We start from the raw sequence: 6,871 nt of genomic DNA on the forward strand, positions 1-6,871 counted from the left end.
CCAAAACTGGGTATTTGGAGAGCCCTGAGCTCAGGGCTGCATCTGAAGGGCCTCCGAGCATGAGTGGATGCGATGTGATGACATCACATGCATGTGTGTGACATCATCACATTGCATCCATGAATGCTCACAGACCCTCCAGATACGGAAAAGAGATGAGGTTTCTGGGGGTTGGGCAGCAGGCAGAACAGGGCATGGCTGAAGCGGACTGGTGTGGAGCCAGGTGTCTTTTTTTCAAGGAGGAAATCTGGTAACCCTATCTTTAGGCCTAGCCTTAGATTCCTCCCACCACAGGAGAGCAATCTGAGAAAGGAAAGGGACTTGTCTATGCTCTTTTGCAGTTGCAAATTCAAAGCAGTTTATATATATACAGGGACTTATTTTGTACCTGGGGCAATTAAATGACTTGCCCAGGGTCACAAGAAGCAGCGCTGGGATTCAGTCCCACAACCTCAGGGTGCTGAGGCAACAGTTCTAAGCCACTCCTCACCTCCTGGGGAACTGGGTTCGATTCCCACTGCGGCTGTTGTAGTTCTGGCCAAGTCACTTAACACTCCCAGGTACAAACTGAGCACTTGTATATAATATGTCAACTGCCTTGCTTGTAACCACAGAAAAGGGGACGATCAAATCCCATCCTCTTTCTCCTCTTTTGGCTGCATGGAGGGATTGCCTTGCATCAGAATCATTGCCCTGCTTGTCCTCTGAGCAATCAAAGTTACTCACCCTTAGCAGGTGTTCTCTGAGGACTTCCTTTCCCGCCTTCCCTAGGAGTTGTGTTCTTTTGCTTTCATATTGGGCTAGATTCACTAAAGATAGAGACTCAATCGCTGTTGGCCGATTCTCCAACAGCGATTGATTCACTCTCAAGTCTGCATGCAAATCCACCGACTCAATCCCTCATTGAGTGATTGACACAATACAGAGCCCTAACAGTAGTGACAGAGGAAACAGCCTCCTGTCACTGCTGTTAGGGCTTTTGGGTTTTTTTTAATGGCCCAGATGTTGTGCATGTGTTAAACACGTACCATCTGTCTCATTAGAAAAAAGCCCCCACTGTCTACCACCCAAAAGCCATCATGCCCCCAAACCCCAAAAAGATGGCAGAAAGGATGCTCACTCCCTCCTGCCATCCCGACTGACTCACCACCCCCGTGGCAAAACAGGGAGAGATGCCCACTCTCTCCTGCCAGAAAGGTGACCTCTACCTCTAGGCCCCCAGGCCCCCTACCTTAAAAGTTGAGACCCAGAGGTACTGATAACACCTGCTCCTCCTCTCTCGCCGACGACCACTGGGCCTTAGGCCCCTCTCTGGTGCATCACTTTATCCAATTATGTGTAGATAATACTGGTTTGTGTACTCTAAGTTTTTAAATCTGAAATAGATTCTCTCTTTTTCCAATTCAGAGAGCAAGGAGTCCAGAGTGACCTGAGGTACGATTCTGAGATGTCACAGAAATAATTTTAGTGGTGTTTTTACCTTGGGGTGGGGGTAGATGTAAGAGCTCAAAAGTTACAGCAGTCAACGAATGTTGAAAGCGTTCCCACAGAAGGGTTGGGACAACAACGGCCTTGGTGTGCTGCTATGCAAGATCCGAGCAACCAGCACAGTGGATCGTAAGGCAGCGGACGACTGCGCTCGGTTCGCACACAAGAGTACATTGAAGTTGTACGCGATCTTGTACTGAGCCAGTAGGATGCGCTGCAAATACACCGAAGAACTCGCCAAATAGCAAGAGAAACTGGAATAAGCCAGTCAACTGTGGTTGGAATAATTCATGATGATCTGAAATTAAAGTGTCTTAAAATGTGTCGTGTCCAGAAGAAAGATACATGACTAAAATGGTGCAAGCAGCTTTTGACCAAGTACACAGAGCACAGTGTCAGCTTCATCTGGTTTACAGATGAAAAGATATTTACCGGTTAACACACAGAATGATTGCCTATGCGTACCTTCAACAACACTGACGTGTGAGGTTAATGCCAATCGCCTACTACGAACCTCCCCGACCTCCAGCCAATCAGTCATGATCTCGGTCGCAATCTCAGATTTACAGATTTCTTCTTCATTGATCCTGGGGTTAAGATCAACGACGCATACTACTGGGACATCCTCTTGATGCAGAAGCTGTTGCCAGCGATCCGTCGCATGTCACAGCTTCAAACAGGACAATGCCCCAGTAAATCAGACAAAGAACACCTTAGAACTGCTACTTCGGGAGACCTCAGACTTCATTGGTCCAGACCTCTGGCCTGCGAATTCATCAAATCTAAGCCTAGTTGACTACCAGATCTGGGGGCTGATAGAGGAACGCAACTACTAGATAGCGATATCTTACGTCAAACAGCGTCTCATCTCTGTTTGGCTTGAGCTGAAGCAGGGCGTCATTGACAAGTCCATAGATCAGTGGCGGCCAAGGCTGATGGTGTGCCTTTGAGGAAAGGGAGTTAACTGAAACATTACTTTTTTATTTATTTATTCAATTTTCTATACCGTTCTCGCAGGGGAGTTCAGAACGGTTTACATGCATTTATTCAGGTACTCAAGCAGTTTTTCCCTCTCTGTCCCAGCGGGCTCACAAACTAATGTACCTAGGGCAATGGGGGGGATTAAGTGACTTGCCCAGGATCACAAGGAGCAGTGTGGGTTTGAACCCACAACCTCAGGGTGCTGAGGCTGTAGCTTTAACCACTGCGCCACACTCCCTCTTTTTGACTTTACATTTTTCTGCAATATACGCCATAAAACTGTTTTATGTGTTTTTATTCAGTTCACAATTCATTTTCACAAGGCAGTATTGTGGTGCGGTAGGAAATAGTTTCAACATTTTAAGTCAACTTCATTCAGAATACGACGCACTAAATTTCATAAGAATCGTCCGAGTTCATTTTGGTGTGGTTTTTTTCAGTTCATAGCATAATATAAAATCATATATGTATATCCCAAAACTTTTCAGTTCTGTGCGGTTTAAAAACTAAGAAGACTGAACAATCTCAGTGATTAACAAGTCAATTCTCCATACAAGAGGAAGAAAGAGATAACAGTCCGTGAAACTCTGCATCCCAACTAGCTGCTTGGTAAGACAGCAATCTTTGTCAAAAATCTCTTCTATGTACAACCACGAGCAGAAGGGAAAACAAGCATTGCAGTGGCTCGAAATGAGTGAACGTAAACTGATCAACTGGATAATTGGGTATATGTAACCATGCAAGGCCTAATAACACGTGGTTCCAAACTTGAAAAACACCCTAGCCTCTACTGGCAACCAGTGAAGGTGTAATATAATCTGGGTTTTTTCCCCTAATTAAACATTAAATGCACGGCAGTATTTTGAACAATACGTAATCTTTGAAAATGTTTACGATAACCTGCCAGATGTATATTGCAATAGTCCAAAATACTCAACACTGATGATTGTACCAATAACCTGAATGGAGTAATATTGAAGTATGATCCAATTGTTCATAGTTTCCATGATGTAAAGAAGCTTTTTCGAACTAGAACATCAATTTGATTGATCACTCATGGATAGATTTTTTTTAAATTCAAAGTATACACCTAAAATCCTGATTGTTGGGGTAATAGGGTAGGACACTCCATTCAGAGTCAAATGTTCTGTACGTTTGGTAGGAGATGCAAAGCAAAATGTAGTTTTATCTGGGTTAAGCTTTCATTTAAAACCCCTCATCCAATAATCTACAGTCTGAAAAACCTTCGAAATTAACTGAGAAGCTGATGAAAGATTAGAAAACATAGGAATTACTAAAGTTATGTCATCTGCATAATTAAAAAATTGATATCAAAATTTGATCATCTTGAACTCAAGAAGGCAAGATAAATATTGAAAAATACTGGGGAAAGAGGGGATCCTTGATGAACTCCACAAGGATTATTCCAAGTATCTGATAAGACCCCATTAAAACTGACTTGATAAATATGTAAATAAATGAGAGAGTATATAATATGAAAACTGTTTTTATTGTAACCACAGAAAGATAGTATAGAAAAATCATAAATTAGTTTTCAATCTTTTCTTTCCAGGAGACATGGGAGAATGAGGAGAATAAGGAATGGGTAATTATAGTCAATTTTTTTAAAATATTGATAAAGGAGGTTTTTTTAAAAATACTTTTGCCCTTGTATAAAAGGCTGACCCCTAGTGGTAGTACTGTGAGACTACTACTATTTGTTATAACTGCCTTTTGGAACCCTGTGCTAGACGGGGCCCACTAGCAACCTAGGATCACCTTGGATAAGTTCTAGGGGTGGTGCAAACTGAAGGTCTATCAAGCCCTATATCCTGTTTCAAACAAACATTGACAAATCAGGTCACAAGTACCTGGTAAGACCCCAAAGAGTAAAACAGATTCTATTTCATGCTGCTGAACCCAGAAATAAGCAGTTGATTTTCCCAAGTCCATCTTAAGGATGGTTTATGGACTTTTCTTTAGGATCATTTTCAATCGAATTCCAGAACTTAAATTACAGATTGGATTGGATTGGGGAGTCAACTGATGGGATTGTTTCTGGAACCCAGGGGATTGTAGGAACCAAGTGGGGGAATGGGGAGATCATGGGAGGGAAACAGATTAGTGACCCTGAAGCTGTGCAGATGCTGATCCATATTCAGGAAGCAGACATCCACCTAGTTAAGCACAGAAAGATAGGCTAACGTTTTATGCAGTTCTGTCTGGCCACTTAGCTATGTGGGCACCAACCCAGAATATGGCCTATACCTGCATAAGTGCCAGCTCCTTTCCGTATATGGCCTGTGTAGTCTGAGCTTGTAGTTAAGAGCAGAATTTCAGCAGCTGGTCCGCTCAGTGGGCCTAAGTGGGCAGGAGACTCTGAATAGTGACCTCAGAATGATTCTTCCGGTATCCAGTACAGTGGATTCTGGAGAACTGAAAACCAAAATTCCCTTAAGGAAAGGATTTATTTGAGGTCTCGGTGCAAATAGGGTGAACAGGCAAAGTACTGGACAGACTAGATGGAACTTCATTTTGACTGATAACTTTCTTGGGCTATATTTGATTATAATTTATTTTGCCTATTATACTTAAAATAATCTGTTTTATTATCTGCTTTATTATATTCAGACTGAAAAGAATGTGGCAGAATATGCGCGCCTGTTTTACATGTCAGTGAAAGGTAAGATTTCTAACAAATACAAGGAGCGTTCAATAATTTATCTACCTCAGTAGGAAAGGAAAGAGTTTTCAATAAATAGCTCCATATACTCCATCCACTTTTCCTGCAATGACTTTAATCCCTTCCAACCAGGACATTACAGCTTCCTTGACGTCTTCATCACTTGAAAACCGCTATTCACGGAGAGATTTCTTCAAAACACGGAACAGGAAATAATCCTAGGGAGCCAGGTCAGGACCGTAGGGTGGATGGTTCATCCCAGAAGACAGTTGCCATGAGTTTTCCTGCAGATTTTTCTGTCTTGAACATTTTGGGGGTGGGGGATGACTTGTGCTTCCACTGCATTGCAAAAAAATTCACTTGGTCTTCACAGAGCACCTCCAAGTTCTCTTGACAGCACTGAAGCCTCTAGGCCTTCTGACATGGCGTCAGCATTCTTGGAACGCATCTTGCATTAACCTTGGACATGCCCAACTTTTCATGAATTATTTTCTAAACTGTACCTGCCAAGATGCCCACTTCTTCAGCTATTTGGGAAATCTTAACTCGTCTGTCAAACAAAATTAAATCCTCTATTTTCTTGCATACTTCTGTTGAAGTTGCTCCAACTGGCCGTCCAGGGTGAGGGCCATCTTCAATGGGTTCTCTACCCGCACTTACATTGCTTGCTCCAAAATATTACTTTATTGAAAATGGAGCAGACTGCAATCATGCGTTCATGGATCTCCTTTGGATTTTTCCCTACTTTTGTGAGAAATTTTATCACTGAACTGTGCGCATGAGGACTCTTTTGACATCCTGTCTCTTGGAATGTGAGACTCACACTGAGCCAGAACTGTGCAAGAATAACCTTGAGACATGTCACATGTTATATGCCCCTCTTTCAATGGAAATTTACCTGCCTCAAGCATGGAAGGCTTGCACAGGCTGTATGTCTAAGGTTCTGAGTGATTTGTGGTTCTGATCCGACTGTCTTTGCTTACAGAATATTGTATGGATGTGTGCTGGTGTGTCATTTCGGTGTCCATGTGAGTGTGTCTCCTCTGGTTCTAATCTGAGCTATCTCTTCCTGGGTCGTTTGTATCGGTGGGTGCATAGGTATCCGTCTCCTCAGGTTCTGATCCAACTCTTTTGTTGCATGAGCTGTGTATATGAATATGTGCATCAGTTTCTGTATTTGTGTGCATCTTCTCGAGTTCTAATCCCAGCTCTGTCTCTTCACACAGGCAGGAACGGCTGGGGCTTCACTGACAACACTGAGGCCTATTTATGGTTTCCAGCTGCACTCAAATATGCGGCTTTCCCTCAGTATCCTTATGTGCCTCCTGTCACCATAGCCATCCACTGCCACTACTTCCTGGCGGAATCTGTCCACATCTTCTTCATGTTCTTCTCCACGGTGAGTACTGAGGCATAGAGATTTTAAAAAATCTTACTTGGGGTTCACTGAGAGAATGACAGGCAGAGTTGGAAGGCCAACTGATTGGAGAAGATCCCTGAGGTACAGAGAGATAAAGTTATTCACTTGGGGTCACACAGCGAATAATTGAAATAGAGGGATTAATGTTGAGGCACAAGCAGATAAGGTGACCATGTTTGATCATGCTTAAATCTAGGAAGCTAAACTTTGAACCCTTAGATTTTGATCTGCCACTCTTCTGAAGGGGCTAAATTTAGTGGAGTAGAGTGGTAGAATGGAATGATCAAAGTTCAAGGACT

General features: G+C 42.8%; 1 long non-coding RNA gene across 1 annotated transcript; it reads left to right on the forward strand.

The window, feature by feature from the left end:
- The first annotated feature begins 1,404 nt into the window (after window positions 1–1,404).
- Window positions 1,405–6,519, forward strand: LOC117353941. The gene is made up of 4 exons (XR_004538074.1): window positions 1,405–1,434; window positions 4,043–4,075; window positions 5,101–5,152; window positions 6,379–6,519. It is a non-coding gene; the product is annotated as an uncharacterized LOC117353941 (long non-coding RNA).
- The last annotated feature ends 352 nt before the right edge of the window (window positions 6,520–6,871 follow it).

This window comes from Geotrypetes seraphini, chromosome 1, assembly GCF_902459505.1.
Source record: "Geotrypetes seraphini chromosome 1, aGeoSer1.1, whole genome shotgun sequence".
Classification (NCBI taxonomy): domain Eukaryota; kingdom Metazoa; phylum Chordata; class Amphibia; order Gymnophiona; family Dermophiidae; genus Geotrypetes; species Geotrypetes seraphini.